The following is a 20,941-nucleotide window of genomic DNA, read 5'->3' as shown; positions in this document are numbered from 1 at the left end:
TCTGGAATTTACCCTAAAGAATCAGGATTGAATTTCCAAAGATGAAATTTGAGTAAATGAGGACTGGACACAGAGATGTACATTTACTTCTTCCAATTCTACATAAACAAGGATTGAGCCAAACCCTACCACAGTGGGTGTGCTTATACACCACAATCAATACTGGGTTATCACACCTAGTATAAATTGTCATTTGTTATACTCAAGTTCAGAATGGTCCCTGTCCTTTGATTTCCACTTAGATTTTTTTCTCCAGATCAGAAATGTAGAGCTAAGAATTTGTTCCAGAAAGAAAGAAATGCAATTTAGTTAGTAAGAAGAAATACAAATCTTTAAAACCTATTATATGGAGTAAGTTCAGACAAAACAAACCTGACAAAATTTTCCTATCTCTTAGATAAATATGAATACAAAATTAAAAATGATTTCAGTAAGTTCGCTCTATATTTTTAGATAATTTAATGACCATCAATACTTCTTAACAGCCAATGGCTTAGATATGTTGGCATACTCTAACACTTTTTCTTATCATTACCCTGTTGTACAGGTAAAGACAGAAAAAAGTAATAAAGGGCCAAAATGTTCCTGGCAACGTACGTTTTGGTAATATGTATTTAAAAGCTCCATTTTTAGACTTGTCAAGTTTTAAATACTAACATCTTTCAATCAGTCTATACATTTATTACATTTTACATATTTTTAAAATATGGCAATAGGTTTTTAAAAGAATTCTATGGAAAATTACATTAAAATATGACTATACACAATTAAATAAAAATCAAAATAACATCCACATTTGAGACAGTGATACAAATTCTAAAAGCCTCAGAGGTGGTGTATAATTGATAAAAAGGCAGAAGGAAGACACAATGGTAAGCAAACTCACAGGAATAATTTAAACTACCTTTCAGGCATATGATCCCTTTCTAAGTCACTTGAAATATACTATTTTCATACTCTGGGAGAAAAAAAAAAGAAAACCACATTCATCATCGCTTTCAGGAAATAGCTCTGCAGATTCTCTTTGCTTGTGGCTACATCAGTCGTGCAACAGCTGGGTGTGTGGGTGGTACACATCAGGTCTGCCGGTTTCCAAACTGAACCTGCGTCTCCTGAAATATTACAGTACCTCCCGGCTCTGTCGGGGTGTCCATGGCTCCTGTCTACGTGTTGGGATGGAGACGAGGTGGGGTGCATGGAGAATGGGGGAAGCACCTGAGAACACATGCCTGGCGTCTGTGGAGACCGCCAGTGTGTAAACCACTTATGTGACAAGATTAATTCCGAAGGGAAGAGGAGCGGCCATTTTCCCCCATCAGTTCCGACAGCTGCAACCCTCCACACAGCCGCTACTCTGGATTTAGGACAGAAGAAAAACAAAAGAGAAGTGGGACACTCTGCAGTCGTTTGGCTGCTTAGAGTGTAAGGAAAGCCACCAAGGGAAGAGCAAAAGTCTTCTCTGCACGTGCCCCATACTGTTCCGTGTAGGCTCTGCTACTCCAACCAACACCACAAAGGTTGACCTCTTGCCTACCCAAAAATCCTCTGCAGTCTGGCAACTGTCCCTCGTGTGGTGACACTGCAGTCCAGGCTTGCACAGTGCGGGAGAGAGCAGGAGAGTCCCACCCCAGTCATAGGGACTATGAGTGACACATGTCACTCCTGCTCATGTTTCATTGGCCACCTCTAGTCACTTCTAGGCAACGCCCGACTTCCAAGGGCATGGGATTGTAGTCCTTGTGTATCCAGAAGTGGATATTGATGAACATTAGCGCCATGTGCCCTTATCCTCTAAAGCCCTAAAATTAAGTTCTAGGTATATGTAACCTCACCTTCCCAGAGAATGCACCTGTCCATTCTCTGATGTCCAGGGGTCTCAGTTCTCACATTTGGATTCTAGTCTCCCTCCCAAAGAAGAGATAGGAGGGAAATACATGGAGTGTGTCTACCCTGTGGAGTCTGAAAGCAGAGAGTTGGTTCCCTAAAAGTCTGCAAAGGCAAAAGTAACCAAAAATACATCACAGTCTAAGGCTTTAAGCAGCTCTACTCCCTCTCCACCCCAATAATGCAATGTTTGGAAGGGGGTATTGACTTGTGTCTCCCTGGGCTTTGCCTTTCTGCCTCTTGTTTTATGACTGACTTTTCTTATTTGGTTCTGGGTATTGATTCTAGTGGAAGGGAAGAAGAGGAGGAGACAAAGAGGTAGAAAGATAAAGAGAGATGGAAGGAGAGAAGGGAGGAAGGGAGGAAGGGAGGGAAGAAGAAAAATAGAAATTAACTTGTGAGACTGTAAATTTCCTTCAAAACCATCAATTCACATGAGCTTCAAAACAACACTTAGAAGAACATATATATATATCCCCCAGTAATCAGTGAAGAAACAACAACTCAGAAGGATACATAAAATAAAATTTAGGGCAAAAGCAGAAATAAATCTTAATCGGGGGCAGTTTCCACTTATATTGGGGCCTTTGGAAACCCAAAGACAAAACCATGTTTTAATACATCCCTGGTCTCTTCTGAATGTCAGATGTCACTTGCCTTTAATCCCAATGTTCATTTTAATTTTTGACGACATCTAGATTAACTTTAAATGGATTTCTTTATGGTCTCCTCACCTGCCTCCAATCCATCAAAACTTAACCTGGGAACTCAAACTGTGCCTGACCTTATTCTGGATCATAGACACAGCATCTTCATGGGTCCCCAACCTTCTCTTCTAGCCCTTCCATGCCAGCTCATGCCTTATGGGCACCCAACTTGTCCTGTCTCAACACCCCACAAATGGGACTCCAGTTTAAACCAGCTTACTCCATGGTGGCTGGTTTTGCACCTTGAGCCACACCTTGGTGATACAGGTAGGCATGGGAGGAAGGAGTGGAAACATTCCCTGAGGTCTGTGGGTTCATGGGCATAACACTGAATGCTCCCTTCAGCCCAGAAACGAAAAGTCGGGCTTCTAAAACAGAGAGGCAAAGGCTCCTATTTGCCAAGCTACTTAGAAGAAGAATGTAAATGCCAGCAGCTCAGGTTGTCAGTAGGACTGCTGGAAGGTATGGGAACTTGCAGAGCGAGGCTGCAGTGTCATGATCTCCTGGAGACAGGGCCAAGGCTGGCCAAGGACTCTGAGAGAGGAAGGGAAGGAGCAGGAATGTGTTTCCCAGCAGCATGTTTGAGAACAAGCAGTTATCTTCCCCAAAGCCATCTGTGAGACTCTCAAATTGTGTCTGAGAAAGAAAAGGGCGAGACAGAGAGAGAAAAGTGAATACTGGAAAAAGCAGGTATCTCTTTGGGAGTTGCAAGGGCAGCAAAAAGACTGTCTACTAGTCTGTTAGTCTCGACAGCTGCATATCTGTGAATCCAGCCACAGTCAGGGTTTCTAAGCCCCTGTTTCTGAAAAATGTGGCAAGGGTTTAACCTGAAATGTAGACTGTGGAGGGCTCTGGTGTGATCTAAATCAGAGGAAACTGTGAGTTCCTGACCTAGGTCCCTCAGCACACAAGGTCACTCGGGTGACATACTGACTAGTTTGGCCCTTGCTTACAGACTGTCTTTAGTTCATGGAAGACTGTGGGGGAACATGCCTCAAATTGGAATGGAATCTCACAGGAAGAAGGTCTGCCCAAGTTTTTTGTCTCTCTCGATTACAGCCTGAGTACAGTTCTGAAGTATAGGTGGCAGATGAGAATCTCCATGTTGAGAGGTTTTTGCCAAGCACTCTTTCCAGGCAATAGAGGGCAGGTTTTCTGTCTGGAGCCATAGCACTTCCTCTCAGCTACTTAGTAATCTGCAAGAAGTATCACCTCTTATCTTCACACCAATGGGAGCTGTCTTGTTTAGGAATGTCTTTGGTGGCAAGTAACAGAAAACCTACTTTATAGCAGCTCCAACAGATACAGATGTACTTCTCTCACCTAATAAGATTTTGGATCTAGATGGCAGCTGTGATCGATTCAGAAGCTCAGTGACATCAGGACTACCATCTCTGGAATTCTCTTACCTTTCCCCTCATGCTTTTCTCTTTCATGGTCAAAAGATGGTTGCTGGGGCTTCCCTGGTGGTGCAGTGGTTGAGAATCTGCCTGCCAATGCAGAGGACATGGGTTCGAGCCCTGGTCTGGGAAGATCCCACATGCCGCAGAGCAACTGGGCCTGTGAGCCACAACTACTGAGCCTGCGCGTCTGGAGCCTGTGATCCTCAACAAGAGAGGCCGCGACAGTGAGAGGCCCGTGCACCACGATGAAGAGTGGCCCCCGCTTGCCACAACTAGAGAAAGCCCTCGCACAGAAACGAAGACCCAACACAGCCATAAATAAATAAATAAATTTAAAAAAAGAAAAAAAGATGATTGCTGATCGATGGAAGAATGGATAAAGAAGTTGTGGTGATATGGGAACATATGTGTATGTATAACTGATTCACTTTGTTATAAAGCAGAAACTAACAAAAAAAATTAAATTAAAAAAAAAGAAGTTGTGGTGTATATCTGTATATACAATAGAAGATTATTCAGCCTTAAAAAGGAAGGAAATTCTGTCATTTGCAACAATATAGATGAACCTGGAGGACATTATGCCAAGTGAAGTAAGGCAGACACAGAAAGAAAAATACTGCATGATCTCACTTATGTGTGGCATCCACATAGAAGCAGAGAGTATAATGTTGGCTACCAAGGGCAGGAAAGCAAGGGTGGATGAGGAGACATTGGTCAAAGGGTACAAAGTTGCAGTTATGTAGGATGAACTGGTCTACAGATATAATGTCCAACATGATAACTATAGTTAATAACACTGTACTGTACACTGGAAATTTGCTAAGAGAGTAGATTTCAGGTGCTCTGACAGCAAAAAACAATTATGCTAACTGTGTAAGGTGACCCATAACAACTTGACCCATAATTAACTTGACTGTAATAATCACTTCACTATGTATATGTGTATCAAAACATCGTGATGTAGCCCTTAAATATACACAATTTTATTTTTTTAAGATGGCTGCTGCATCATTGGACATTATGCTTATGTTCAAAGTAGGAAAAGGGGGGCAGGCCGGTGCCCTCTGTGATAATCCCCATTTGTCCAGACAACAGCTCCATCGGAATCCCCATCACACCTCTCTGTGTCCCACCCATCAGATCTCCATCACCCAACCATACCTGGCATGAAGGGAACCTAGGGAGGTGAGAATTTAGCTAGAAACCGTACCAGCCTGAACAAAATTAGCCTTCTGTCAACTACAAAGAGGAAGAAGTTCCTGGGGAGGCACCGAACAGTATCTGCCACACGCTGTGCATAGCACTGATCAAATTGCTTTGAAGTGTTCTGTGTCTGTCTCTGTCTCCCCTCCCACCAGAATTAATGGCACTTGGCAGACAGAGGCACCCAACCATTCCTGTATTCCCAGTACATGGCACATTGCCTGGCACAAAATAGACTTAACAAACATAACTCAAGATCAAAAAAATATTGGCTGAACCACACTCCAAATAATAGGCAAAAGAATTGCATCTAAATTCATTTTTGCATGCACTTCTCTCTTTAAAGGTAACAGGAGATATTGATGTAAACGAAACATCAGTTACCCAAAAGACAGACACTCCAAGAAATGAGTGTATGATGCTACTTAGATGTACACAGTTTCTAACACAAATACAATGGGGTAGGTAATAATAATAATAGCCATCACATTGGAAAATTTCATGCTCTATATATGTTATCTTTAATCCTAATATCTTTACAAGGTAAATATCACTTGCCTCATTTTAGAGATGCTGGGAAAGTGGCACAAGGTCTAAGAGCTGCAAATGGTAGAACCAGAGTGTGAACCGAGTATATCTATCTATCTTTCTCCACTGTCCATCTTGCCTCTTGCAGGAGGGTGTCCAGCATGCTCACTTTTCTCAAGGGAAACACCGATACTGGAAGATCACCTAAGGCCTCCAACTAGATATGGGGCTTACTACTGTCTCCAAGGACACCCTTCCATCTTTCCTCTAGGCCTCCCTCAACACTTCACTAAGCAGAGAGAGCAGTGCTGTGCTGTTGAAGACCTAGTGGTGTTGCTGAGCATGAGGAAAGGCTTATTTTTTCCCCAGAATCCATGATAAACCTATAAAGAAAGCGAGGGAGCCACAATGGGGCAGGCCCCTCTGAAGCCAACCCATTACAGCCTGTAAACCTAGACCTACATGTAGGAGCAGAAACTTCTATTGACTCTTCTTTCAAGCAGCAAGCTGGGGCCATCAGGCTGACCATGAGTAAGAGTTGAGGCATGTGCATATGGCTTTGGACTACTAGATGAAACATGTCATGAATTTCTATCAACTCATATGAGAAAGTGCAAACCAGGATGAAATGGCTACATGTTGGCTTATGGCTTCAGGTTGCCCACAATGGTCTACAAGTGTCTGCAGTCCCCTGGCCACCATCTTTCTAATTGATTAATCAAGCTTTGTGCCAAGAGCTTGGAGTCAGGTATGCCTCTGTGGGCAGATGTGATATTTCAATCCTGACTTACCTAAAAGCCAATATCACATAGCCTGCAGTCTGGGCGTGTGTCGAAATCGTACCAGTTGCTTTGCTTATGGCAAATACAATACAGATGAGATTCTTCATCAAGAAATCAGAACCTAATTCAGTAAAATCTACTCATGCAGTTCAAAAACAGTTTTCTTTGAGGATTTCAGGATGCCCAGGGGCTGTGAGACAAGCCCATCCAAGGAGTGTTCATGGCATGTGCACTCTCCTAAAACATTCACTTCTGAGAATATGCAGAAAATAAGGGTGGAGTTGGCAGCAGTGAAAAATCTCAGATAAGTCACAGCAAACCAAAACTGGCTTTTAAGGATCTATAGTTCAGCAACAAGATACACATTTAGTTCTTATAATCCTTTGGATGAAATAAGGGAATTCTCCACTATACTGAAAAAACTATTCTGAGCTATTCAGGCACAAACAGAGAGAGTACGCTTTGGTAGGGAACCCTGATCTGGGATTTAAAGCCAGAATTATAAGCTCAAAAAGAGAGAAAAGATGAACTGGGGTTGTCAGAAATAGAATCATTTTATTCTTCATATTTTCACCAATATAACAATTATATATTTCAACAATGATTTTTTTTTTTAATTGGTGTCAACTGGATTACTCAGGAACCTCACATTTTGGTGTACTGAGAGTAAGTATAGCAATTGTTCAAATAAGAGTACAGAGTTTGGGGCTTCCCTGGTGGTGCAGTGGTTGAGAGTCCACCTGCCGATGTAGGGGACGTGGGTTCGTGCCCTGGTCCGGGAGGATCCCACGTGCCGCGGAACGGCTGGGCCCGGGAGCCATGGCCGCTGAGCCTGTGCGTCCGGAGCCTGTGCTCCGCAGCGGGAGAGGCCACAGCAGTGAGAGGCCCGCGTACCGCAAAAAAAAAAAAAAAAAAAAGTACAGAGTTTGCAATCGGATAAACACTGGGAAAGAAAGAAAAACCTACTGCACTGGGCTGGGAGTCGCTCATGTGCTCAGTGTCACTTGTAGCCTTCACAGGCCCTCTGCCCAAGTCCACATGGCCAGGCACTCCTGGGGCTTGTGCCTGGGACCTCCAAGGCAATGGTGTCTTGTCGTGGTTCCCCAGCTTGTTGTGGTCTGCAAATCTCTCCCAACCAACTCTAAACCAGAGGTAAATTTTGAAGTGGGCCATCTGTGAAAATAAGTGGTTACCCTCAAATTCACTTATCAGAATCTCTGCAATCTGGAGCTCTTGGTTATGGCCAGGGAAGAGCAGGATGGTAGGCTGGGAGTAGGTGGCCCTACCTCGAACTCTGTCACTGGTTGCGCGTATTAAAACCATTATTATAGGGGCTTCCCTGGTGGCGCAGTGATTGAGAGTCCGCCTGCTGGTGCAGGGGACATGGGTTCGTGCCCCGGTCCGGGAAGATCCCACATGCCGCGGAGCGGCTAGGCCCGTGAGCCATGGCTGCTAAGCCTGCGCGTCCGGAGCCTGTGCTCCACAATGGGAGAGGCCACAACAGTGAGAGGCCCACGTACCTCAAAAAGAAAAACAAAACAAAACAAAAAAACCCATTATTATATAGAAGAAAAATGACTGGCTTGAGGTTTCAGCATCTACTCCTGCAAGCGCTACTAAAGAGCACATTTATTATTCAAAGCATGTGGCGTGTTATGGGAATACAGGACAGAGTCTGGCCCAGTAATGCCTGCAAATGGAGAACTTCCAGCCTACCCCCCATCCCAATGAAACCACTACAAATACAATGGGAAGAGGTGTTGGGGGGCTTCAGAAACCACAGAGAATCTACAGCAAAAACAAACTTCTTAATTTCTTTTGAACTTTTTAACAGAAAAATATTTGCTATTGCAGTCATTAAATGAGGGCATGAAGCAGAAAAACTGGACAAAGTTTTATATCGATACATGTAGCAGAGAAATAGTCTTCTTGTAGTAAGCTTGTTTTTCCTTGTTCATTTGTTGTTTTCAACTTAAGGACTAAATTATCCTTTCTCCTGAACATGAAGGGAGTTAGATAAGAAAAACAATTGACAATTATAATGAAGTACTATATACTGTTACAAACTCTCATATACTAAGACCTAGCATAAATTAAAGAATAAAGGTATATTAAGTATTATGAAAAAATGGATAATCTACAACCTTCACATGACACGCTCTACACCTAGCCCTAGATGCACTAGACATCCGGTCCTGCAGCCCTTACTCTGAGAAAACTACACCCTAGCCCAATACAGTCAGCAGCAAGGCAGGGCATCAGAAGAACCACAGGGTTCAAAATGGAAATAGAAACTTCCCATGCAGCCGAAAGCTGAGAAAAGGAAACTGATATAGACTTTGCAGGTCAGATTTCTCTTCCCTAACTCAAAATTACATATTTCAGTAATAATAACCCACATTTCTATAGCTTCTACAGTGTACAAAGAGCTTTTACGTATGTGATCTCATTGAGACAGCAAGTCACTCCGTTCTCTATAAATGGTTTCTAGAATGAGAAAATGTATATGTAAAACAGAAAATGGCTTGTTCTCAAGTAAGGCTTTTCTTTATCGACAGTAGGTGAGTAAAAGCAAGCCTGGGGTTCCAGAGGCAGACCCTGAGGAAGCTGGACAGGGAAGGGGGTGCAGCCAAGCAAAGTGGGATTTTAGGCAAAGCCAATCTCCAGCCTGACCTGTAAAGGGACCTCTGGAAGATAAATTACACTTCAGAGTTTGTGCCAACCAGAGGCACAAGGGCCGGGTTTTCCTATTCCCGCAGATACACCCACTGGCTGAAGGTTCAGGGGAATGGTGGGGACAGGGAACATCAATCCCGGGCACTGCAGGCTGTCTGCACATAGAAGACTCCAGAAGGGAGTTGCAAGTGAGGAGTGTTAGAAGAAAACCCAACACACAGAAGAAGGAAGCTCACAGACAGAAATAGAAAACGGGATTCCAGAGAATCTGGGTTGAGTAATAACACGATGCACTGTGGGTTTCGCTCTGTGGACAACAGGCTGTGAAAAACAGAATATGAAGGCTAAGAGTTCAAAAAATTCCACGTCAAAACTATTGAAATGTTTGCAAAAAGTGTGTCACAGTGAAAGAGTGAAAGGCAGCAGGAGGAGAACCAGAACCCCAAATGAAGCCTTACTCTATGGATGTGTTGAAAGGTGGCTTAAAACATAAAACTCTATTGAGCAAATCCCAGGGTTCCGATAAGGTCAGCATTAAATTACTTCTGACTGTTACTGGCCAGCCAAGAGACTTTGGACAAGTCATTTCACATTGCTGACTCATAAATGTTTTTTAAAATGGTGGGATCGGAGATAAGGTTACAGCGAAAATTTACAGTTATTTGTACATTTATACTGTGCCAGGTTCTAAAATTCATAGAATTCGCCTGCATGATCTCACAATGCATTGGGTGTTACTTTCCACATTTCACAGGTCACACAGCTAGCCAAAGTTCAAAACCAAATGTGTCTGCTTCTAAGACTGAGCATTCAACTGTCCCACTACTGCTTCTCAGAGAGAGTCCATGTCATTTATAGCTCTGCAGTTCTATTGTTTAACCCAATGCTCTATGAATTCACAAAGTGCTGTATGGAAGGAAGGACATGGAGTAAACCAAGACACTCACAGCCAGGGTACTGTCCCCACATTGCATAACTCCTGGGGGCACTGGTCACCACCGGCATCCCCCATCCAGGATTTTACATAATTGAGATGCTCCACAAAGCCCAGTGAAGAAAGTTAAGACGACTCCTCCTGTGTCAATACTTCCTGATGTGCTTGGCTAATATGTTGGTATCTTCGTTGCATGGATAGCTTCAAAGAAGCTGAAATGTCAGGGCCTAATGACTTCACTAAATGCTACCCTTCTGCTAAAATAATAATAATAATAGTAATGGCTTTCTTTCCTATTGCATGTTACTCAGAAGTTGCTGGCTAAGTAATTCTTACTATGTTTCAAAATCACAGTTTTCCCTAAGTTCATGTGTTAGTTCTCTCCAATAACAAAAGACTTCAGACGAACCTAAACATACACATCACCTTAAAAGCTTGTGCCATTTATGATGGGGCCTTGCTTTTTTACTGCACACACACATCATGCAGGCAAAGGATCTATGTTTTAAGTACTACCCATGACTTTGGCCTAAATTAAGGGTGTGAAGAATGGCATGAATTTGGAGTTCTACAGAAGTGCCTATCAAATAGAATTAACTTTATCAAGGGAGCTCAAAACACCTTGACAAAGAGACCCACTTTCACCATTGCTGGTACATACCTCCATGATAGAAATTATTAGGTTATCATTATCTGTTTACATAACACATTAAGGATCTCTCTTGAAAGTAAATCTCCTTGAGGGCAAAAGCCATGACTTAGGTCTCTCTGTGTCCCTGGGTCCTCATCCCAGGCCTGATACATGACAGCTACCCACTATTACAGAATGAATGGATGGGTGTGTAGGACCAAGCAGCACTGAGCATGCTCACTCACCTCCTTGAGTAGTAGAACAGTCAAGGCACCAGCTGCCTAAGGACCCACCAAGGCTAATCTATCCTGTGAAAAGAGGTACCTTATCAGAAATCTTAAAATGTCAAGGCATGTGTATTATATTGAATAAGACTAGAAATGTGTATTTTTGGAGCCCAGGCTATCCTTATTCAAATTCAAACACAGAATAGATATTTATCTACCTTACATGGTTTTCAGATTCCATGTACCCTCCTATAAATTCTCCCCAACCTACTTACTTATCTCAAGATGCACTCTCAGAATTTTATTTCTTTAGCATGGGGTTTAGGTTAGAATGTAAGTCCCTATGAAATAGGTAACACTTTAATTATAGTTATCAATCATTTACACTTTAGTATGAATAAAAGCTCCCAGAGCAGAATTTTTATTAAAACGCACTGGGGAAGTGAAGGGATCAATAAATAAAATGAAAAAAGAACTTCTCTGAAGGCACATGTTACTGCTTCACTGACTTGCCTTGGCCTGGCCTTGACTACAGCCCGGTGATCTTTCCCTGCATTCACCTGTGGGCAGCAGGACCAAAGCCCTCCCAGATGCAGAAGCTCAGACATACTGCAACCTTCAACAGCTCATCAATGAGTTCCATGCACAGGCTGCTTTCGCCTCCTCCTCAGAATGTTCTGGGGAATCACCCAAACATCATTAGATTCAGAAGAATAACTTAGCAAACCAGAATCTTAGCACAGACCACAGACACATAGCCCGGATACAAGTCCTCAGTTGTGAGTCACGGAGGGAGTAAGTCACAAACCTTAGCAAGTTGTGTAATGATCTGGAGCCTGAGAATCATGAGAGCGGGGTTTGCCACCAATTAGCTGTGCAACTTTATGGCTTTGGTCTCCATAAGTGTTTTAAAAAAAAAAGAGGCAAGAGATATTGAGATACTGCATGATCAAACAAAAGTGGGAAATTCTGCATTAAAATAAAGTTGTTTTTTTTTTTCATTTTAGGACTCCTCAGGGATTATAAATATTTTAAGTTGCACTGTGAGGAGAAGAAGTAGAGTGCCATGTTTCCCAAGCATATATGATCTTGGAACCCTATTTTCTAATATCATTTCTCAGAACTAGTATTCTACTGAGCACAGTTTAGGAACTGCTAGACAAAAAGACCCCGAAAGCCCTTCCAAGTGGTAATATTCTGAAATTTTACCTTATGAATCTCTTTTTTCTTTCCTCTAATCCTAGCAAGGACCTCCATTGAAGACTCTATATATTCCAAATTCTGCCAACTCCAAAACACCAACTTTTTGCATTGGTAGTAATTATAGCAATATAACAATAACTAACAACTATAATGTAATTGTAGTTATTACAACATAGGGACAGGACTTGGGGGAAATGGAACATATCCTTCTGTCATCACGCCTTCTTTCAAGAAACCTGAAAGCACGGGTAACCAACAGTCTCCACTAGAAAATCTCTGAATGTTCTGACCTTCGAGCTTGTTTTTTAGAAAATGCTTAATGACACACTAAGAAATTCTAGGATTCCAGCACCAGTTTGTATAGAAAATAACAAAATCCTTTGTTTTGCATCAGCTACGTTGTAACTAATTAAGGGGGGAAATTAGCTGCTGGTTTACATGAAAAGACAAGGCCTGATTCTGCTGGCATCTTTGCATTCATGAGAAGCAAGCTGATGGTCTGCTGCCTGTGTGGTGTTCAGTTCAGCCTCTGCTGACTGGGATTTATTAGCCAAGGGTTACAAATATGCAACCAATGCTTTTTTCCAGGTCTTCCACCACAGAGTAAGCACCACCGTGTCCGTCGCCTGCCTTGAAGGCCTGCATCTGAGCCACTCAGGATGCTCCCAGCAGCTCACCCTGGAGCCCAGAATTTTCATTAGATAGAGTTCCTTGCATCTAGGTGCGTGCTGCTGTCATATAAATGTTGCTCCTTTCTTCATGAGGAGGTGGAAAGGGAGACAAACATGCTAATAAACAGCTACTTTTTTACTTTCTTAATGTTTAATAAACAACTTCTTGTCTCTACTTTCATTTTCCCTAAGGTTGAGTCAAGTATAGTCCAAGTGGCTTTGGGAATTGGATACATGTTGCAAAAGCTTGTTTTTGTTCTTTCTTTCGCCGTAGGTGGGCCTCTCACTGTTGTGACCTCTCCCGCTGCGGAGCACAGGCTCCAGACACGCAGGCTCAGCGGCCATGGCTCACGGGCTTAGCCGCTCCGCGGCATGTAGGATCTTGCCAGACGGGGGCACGAACCCGTGTCCCCTGCATCGGGAGGCGGACTCTCAACCACTGCGCCACCAGGGAAGCCTGAAAACTTGTTCTCTTAATGGGAATTTGTCCTCTTCTGTGAGTTGGGAGGCTTATTCACAAGCAACACTAACCGGAAGAGCCCCACCACTGCTGATGTCCCCTGGGGATAATGAGATGTCCATGCAGACATGAAAGGCTGAATAAAAAGAGGAAGCCACATGCGGGGTCCAAGAGCAGGGTCTAAGTCTCACTGCGCTGGAACAAGGCTATGTACAGGCGGCTCCAAGCCAGGTAGGCAAGGGAGCGTCACACCAGGTGGGATGCCGTCCTCGGCTCTCCCAGATTTGCCCTGAGAGACTTTCCTTGAAGTCAGAGAGCAATAGCACATTGACAGTCTCTAGATGGCTGCTGTCAAAATCTCCAAGTGTTCCTTACCTCCCATTTACCTATCAGATTAAACCAGCCCCTTAAAAGAACTCAGAAAATGAGGCCATGTCTTGGGAACATGATTGTGGAGAGTGAGGTGGGGCCTTGAACCTGGGTGACAGAGAATGGCTGGGACTACTCACGAGAACTGCTGGTAGGACATTCACATCCCCCCTGGCTCTGACCAACGGACCAGAGCGCAATAGAGGCGTTAGAGAAGTGTGTCAGGGAAGAATTCCAAAAGGGATCTCAGAAGAGTAAATGGTCAGCATAAGAGCATCCAGAGAAATACAAGTGCTCTCTTCTGGCAATCCCTGCCCAGGCCCCCATGCACGCTCTACCGAGAGTGTTTCTCGTCAGACAGGAAGCTCTCCACAGTCTCACAATAGGAAGATAAAGAAAGAAAACAGTAAAAACAGTGAGCCTCAATCGCTCTAACTCTTTAGCCCTTCCATGTACCCTGGTGACAAAATACATGATTTTTTCTCAGCAACCAGAGGTCCCATACACTGGAGCTTTAGCCACTTCAGTTCAAGGAGAAGTTTATGCCCAGAGATAGTGACTTCGCTGGTCCCCAAAAGACAGATGAGGGACAGCAGGAACAGGATTAACCTCCTGCATTTGGCTGTTAAGAGAGAGAAAAATTAAAAGCAACAATTCATGTTGGGGAGACGTCATTGCAAGGAAATTAAACAGATAAATATACTGAGGACCCAGAAGCTTCTCCTAATAAACTCATGGAGAGGAAGGGAAATAAACAACTGAGCCGAGTGGCCTTGTTTCCCTCCAGCTGAGACTCTACCTTCTCAAATATCACCCAATCATCCTCAGTAGTGAGAACTCCAAACCTTGGCGGTTCTGTAGTTTTGCCATAAACTTTATTTTTGAGACGCCAAGAGCAGCAGAAAACCTAACCGTGCATTTTGTTTTTTTTTTTTTTTTTGAGAGAGAGCATTGAACTCCCTTTACAGAAATTTTCCGAGGACAAATGAGGTAAAGTAGACTTGAAGATACGTGTTTAAGAGGATCAGACTTCCCTACATCCAGGATATTCAGCCTGAACTGCAGTTAAATTTCAACAAACAAATAAAATAAATCAAGAGTCTTTATCTACTGGGACCAACAAAAACCTTAAAGGAACCCAAATGCATGACCTTTGGGGAAAACCCAAGGGCTACTTAAATAAGCCTCATTTTAATGAACCGTAGCATAGCTGATCGCTGATGCACCCTCAGAACTGCATATTTATACCCCTGTCTGCTGGTAGAATAGGTGGCTGGGCTTTTGTTTTACTTTATCCAAGTGGAATGCATTTCTCTAGGAGCACAGTGGATCTCAGACCGGGGGTCTGGATGGAACCCAAGGAATGTGAGATCAGAGAGTGCCTGAAGTTACCAGATAATGGCCAGCAGGCAATGAAGCTTTTGATTCTGTAAAATAAAGAATTGGACTAGATGAACTCTTAGGAGTCTTCCAGCTTGAACATTCTGTGATTCTATGATTCCACCCCACATTCCATATTCATTGACAAACAAGGAAAATCTGATCTGGACTGGTGGTTTTTGAAACCTCACGATTCCATAAAGTACCAGGAAAATGTGGTCATTCCAGACATATTTAATTTGTGTGTATTTCATCATTGCTGAGCCCTTCCCAAACATTCAAATGGGACTAGGGTTCAGGGGCATTTGAAAAAAATCACAGAAAGGTTCTCGCTCTTCAGTTTGTGTTATATTAACCTAAGGGAGAAATAGTAAAGATTCTGAGCCATTCTTAACGGGTGACTATAATCCTGAAGGCTACAATCAGATCTATACCGGAAAACTCTGAGGAGAGAAATGTCCTTGAGGGAAGAGCTTGGAAAGAGTTCAGAATGGTCAGTCTAGAAGTTTCGCCCAACTATTATTTGTGATATTTTTGGCTGAGGCTCGCCATATGTTAGGAAACTTAAAATGGCTTTGTTTTTCAAAAACGAAATGTATTCGAATAATAAGAACAAAGAAGTTATACATTTACTTTTTAAAATCAAGGTTTAATTTACATCCAGAAAATTCACGCTTTGTAGTTACAATTCTGTGAATTGACAAACACACGTGATCATGTATAACTACCACCACAATCAAGTTACAGAATAGTTTCATCACCCAAAAGAATTCTCCCTTTTGCCTCTTGGTAGTCAATCCCTCCCTCACTGTCCAGCTACTGGCAACCACCTATCTACTCTGCTCTTATGGCTTGCCTTTGAAAGAATGTCATATACATGGAATTATATAGGAGTCAACCTTATGAGTCTGGTTTATTTTACTAGCACAATACATATAAGATTCATCCGTGTTGTACACGTATCAATAGTGTGTTCGTTTTTATTGCTGTGTGGTATTCCATTGCATGGTTAGACCACAGCTGAGAGCCATTTGGGTTGTTTTCAGTTATTGACAATTACAAATAAAGTCACTATTAACATTCCCATACAGGTTTCTGTGTGATGTAGGTTTTAATTTCTCTAGAGTAAGTACTTGGGGAATGAGATTGCTAGGTCTGTACACACTACGTGTATGTTTATAAGAAATTGCCAAAATGTTTTCCAAAGTGGCTGAACCACTTGGCATTTCCACCATCTTTGTACTACAATTCAAGTTTCTCTACAATCTTGCCCACACTTGGTACAATCAGTGTTTTTCTTTAAGAATTTCTAATAAATGTGCAGTGATATCTCTTGTGGTTTTAATTTGCATTTCCCTAATGACTACTGATGTTGACCATAATTTCATATACTTATTCGCCATCCATATATTTCTTTGGCGAAGTGACTGTTCAGATCTTTTGCCCATTTTTAACTGGGTAATTTTCTTATCGTTGTCTTTTCATTGTTTTGTTCTTTTATAATCTGGATGTAAGTCCTTTATCAGATATGTGATTTGAAAATATTTTCTCCTAGCTTGTCTTTTCATTCTCCTAAGAGTGAATTTTGAAGAGCTACAGGCCTACTTTTGAAGCCCACAATTTAGGGTTGAGAGATAATGGAGAGATGGTAAAAGCTCATACCTCTTATTTGATCTCCATCTTCTCTGTTGCAAATGTTCTCCAGAATGAATATTATGCTACAAACACTAGCAGGAGGGGGTTGAAACATCCAACGTTATAATAAATTTTAATAGAATATCTTGCTCTCTGAACAAGAATCTGTTAGAGGGAATGTCATCCCCTGAAGCTAAGAATAGTGCAAATGTGAGGTGTGCCAGTGAGGAAATGGGAAGACTAGTAGAGGAGCTGGAGGACTGCAGACCCACCAAATTGTCTTAGTTCAAAACAGAGAAAGAGACGGAAATAGCACCTATCAAAGGACCCTGAACACACATCAAAGCCAACAAGACTCCAGAATAGGAAGATATGGTGAGGACATGGACAGTTAATAGTTTCTACTAGGAGTTAGCATGAGTTCACTAATAGGTCACATTAGATTAACCTACTTTTCCTACTCCGGCAGGCCAAAAAGATGTAGCAGATACAGAACATGTGATGTCTGCATTTTACAAAGTATTCTTTAAATAGCTTAGTTGATAATATGGGAAAATGGGGATGAGATGATCCTTCAGTTAGTTACATTTGTAATCTTTGAAGAAATACATGCAATGGCTCAATGGAAGCTAGAGAGTTTGCCGCGATTCTCTCATTCCAAATAATTTTATCAATGATTCATATAAACATATGGGAGATAGGCATTCTAAATTTGTAGAAAGCTGGAAATGATTATAAATTCACAAGTGATTATGAATGATTTAGGATCCAATAAAGACTAAACACATATTTCCAAGCCAGGCTGAATACAATAAGATGAGTTTTAAAAGAGATAAATTTAAAGTCCTGCACGCCCAAAAACCAGTTTGAGTTCTGGGTAGTGAAGGATACAGGACTTAGCATGAAGAGGAAAGATCATGGCTGATGGTTTAAGTCAACAGTAAGCCTCATATGAGTCACCAAGGAAGTATGATGTCCAAAAGTCCTAATGTGCAATCCTGAGATATATTGATGGAAGTTTATTATTTTAGAATGAGGAAGGATGATAATTCTATTGGGGCACACCTGGAGTTTGTGTCCAGTTTGGGGCAAGATTACAAACTGGAACATGTTCTAAGAGCCGTAGTCATCCATATAATATAAGCAATGACCCAGAAAATGGCAAACGATGGACCTGTGAGGGAAGAAATAAAGACTTTGGGAGACTATAGTTGCTGACATAAAATAGGGAAAGTTTTGCAAGTAACTGAGGAACCAGAATTGCTCAAAATAACTCCCGAGGGGTTATAACCCCAGAACTAAGACCAAGCGGAGAAAAGTCCTGGGAGGAGAGAACTTCTGAATAGCTGCATAAATATGGAACGCTTGCTTTGAAAGTTAGTGATTCTTCTTTTTTAAAAGGAGGCATTCAAAAATAAGCCAGATTATACCCAGGAGAGAATGCATATAAAGGACATTGAAAAATGCAATAAGTAGATGAATAAAATAACTATGAAGGTCTTATCCAACCTAATGAGTATGTGTGTCAATGATCATATGATTCTTGTTTGAACTCTCACTTTTCTGAAACTTGGGGAAAAAGGGAAAATTAACAAATATGTAGTGGGAACTGGGACTCATAGCTACAAAAGAATATTTGGAATCAATTTGGAAATGTTTCCAAGAAGTTGCATTTGGACAGTTTGGTTGCTTTTGAATTTTGTGTCAAACTGAAAATTAGATTTTAAGATTTTATGAGTTGCAGAGATATTAAATTTTTTACATGATTGCTTGTACTTGACATTCATAAGAAATCATAAGCAACTGAAAGGAAAGTAATAAACAAATACAATGTTAAATAAGGCAAGAATTTTTCATTAGATATAGTGAGAGCTGTGTAGAGCTTTGGCAAAATTAAAAAAGAGAAAATAAACATGGGAAAGGGGAAAAAAGTGTATTTCATAGCTGGGCTCAATACTGATCAATATCGTAATAATTCTCTAGAATAATCAGTGGGGAATTAAGGTGAACAAGAATTCATAAATGGTGTGATAGGCTGCATATAAGACAAGATAATAAGCTGAAATAACAAAGAAAAATTCATAGGGATACACATGCGTGGCAGGGAAACTAAAAACCACTGAAATCTTGTCAATACAGTTAATCACATGCCTTCTCTAAAACCAGATCAGCACTAAGTTCTTTCAGGAAATCATCCCACTTAATCAAGAGTGGTTAAATGGCTAAAAACAATCAATCAGTTCAGAAGCTGAAAAGCGCACGTTCTGGGGGTGGAAAATGACAGTGCCAGACCCAAAGAAAAAATAAAAGTGAACTGAATTAAAATTTTCGAGACTTATGTATGCTTCTTGGCAGCACAATCATCACCATTTAGCATAACATGTGTAATATACAACACACACATATACATACACATGCATACATATTATAGACGTATATGTTTACAGATACAAAAACTTTTTTCCTGTTATTCCTTTTTCCTTTACCCTCATCACTCAGGTCTACATTGGGAATAAAAATGTAGAATTTTCACATATCTATGTAGGTCTCAAGCAGTGAGAAAATCTCATTCATGAGTTTTTAAAGTATAAATAATACCATGACTAGGATTCTGTAGTCATATGGGCTCTGTCTGTACAGCTCAACTAAATATCCTAAAATTCCTTTTGGGGAAAATTTTTTTGGTTGTAATCAGAGTTAGTCTGATACCCAAGCAAAGGAGGCAGTTGTGACAATTGCATTTCTTCATTTCTTTGACAATCACATCTAAGTATTTTCATTATTAGAATTGTTATTATTCTTTTTGGTTAAGCACAGTATTCTGCCTATAAATTTCTTTAACAAACAGAGTTCCCAGAGAAGAAGTAAGCCATTAAGTTCTAAAAGCTGAATGACAATTAGTTTGTCTGTGTCTTTCCTACCCAGCAAGAGGACAAAAGAAGAATGGAGGAACCTTATATACACACCACAGTGGTCAAGGGGAAGAGGTGAGGGGGCCAGGAAAGGAAGGGGACAAGAAAGTGAAGTCAATAGACCACATCTCTCACAAATTCCACTTTTCTTTCCACCTTTGCTCCAGCAGACCCTGGCTTTTGTAATGACCATTCCCAACACATAATGATCAGCACAACACAACTTGGTAGAGCTGATTTTACCTCAGTGATGATCAAAATAAATGTTTTAAAAACCATTAAAAGGGACTTCCCTGGTGGCACAGTTGTTAAGAATCCACCTGCCAATGCAGGGGACACAGGTTCGATCCCTGGTCTGGGAAGATCCCATGTGCTGCAGAGCAACTAAGCCCATGTGCCACAACTACTGAGCTTGCACTCTAGAGCCCGTGAGCCACAACTACTGAGCCCATGTGCCACAACTACTGAAGCCCACACGCCTAGAGCCCTTGCTCTGCAATAAGAGAAGCCACTGCAATGAGAAGCCTGCACACGTCCAAGAAGAGTAGCCCCTGCTCGCCGCAACTAGAGAAAGCCCACGTGCAGCAACAAAGACCCAATGCAGCCAAATAAGTAAATAAATAAGTAATAAGCAAATAAATCTTTTTAAAAAACCATTAAAAAATGGCTTGATCTCCTCATTTCAGGTCATCTTCAGGAGAATATTAAAGAAATTCCCTCCTGTTGATCAATACATTTGTTTCTAAAGAAAATTCTGAAAACTGCCTCTCCATTAAAGCATCTGCTATATTATAGATGTGACTCTATGTGGCTTTGTATGAGTGTCTCACAAATACCACCTCCTCCATGAAGCCTTCTCTGATTCCACAACACTGCTCCCTCATCATCACACCTTCAGGCTTTTCTAGGGCTCTGTAAGCCCTTCTCTTAGCACTTCCTTCTCTCAAATGAATCATTTAAATTCATCATCCCAGCTAGAGAGCAAACTCTTACATTCCCAGCATCTAGGCCAATACTTGGCACAATGATGGCATTTGAGAACACTCCCACACAGGAATGCTCAAATACCAAAAGACTTGCTACATTTTAAGTGTATGTTCTTTGACTATCTCTTTAGACTATGAGTTTCTTGGCAAATACATTTAATTATAGGATAAGGCTGCCCAGCAGCGATGCTTTCTTCCAAGTGTCTCCTTTTGGATTACCCGAACTTATTTTTCCTTCATAACTTACAAAATTTTCAATCTGTTACCTAACCCTTAATAAATAGTAGGTGATGATCCTGTACCACCAGGAAGATAGATTAGATGACTAATTTGGAATTTTCCTTCTTCAC

The sequence above is a fragment of the Pseudorca crassidens genome, chromosome 5 (genome assembly GCF_039906515.1).
Source record: "Pseudorca crassidens isolate mPseCra1 chromosome 5, mPseCra1.hap1, whole genome shotgun sequence".
In the NCBI taxonomy this organism is placed as follows: domain Eukaryota; kingdom Metazoa; phylum Chordata; class Mammalia; order Artiodactyla; family Delphinidae; genus Pseudorca; species Pseudorca crassidens.
The sequence above is the reverse complement of the archived record's forward strand: the minus strand, read 5'-3'. Positions refer to the sequence as shown.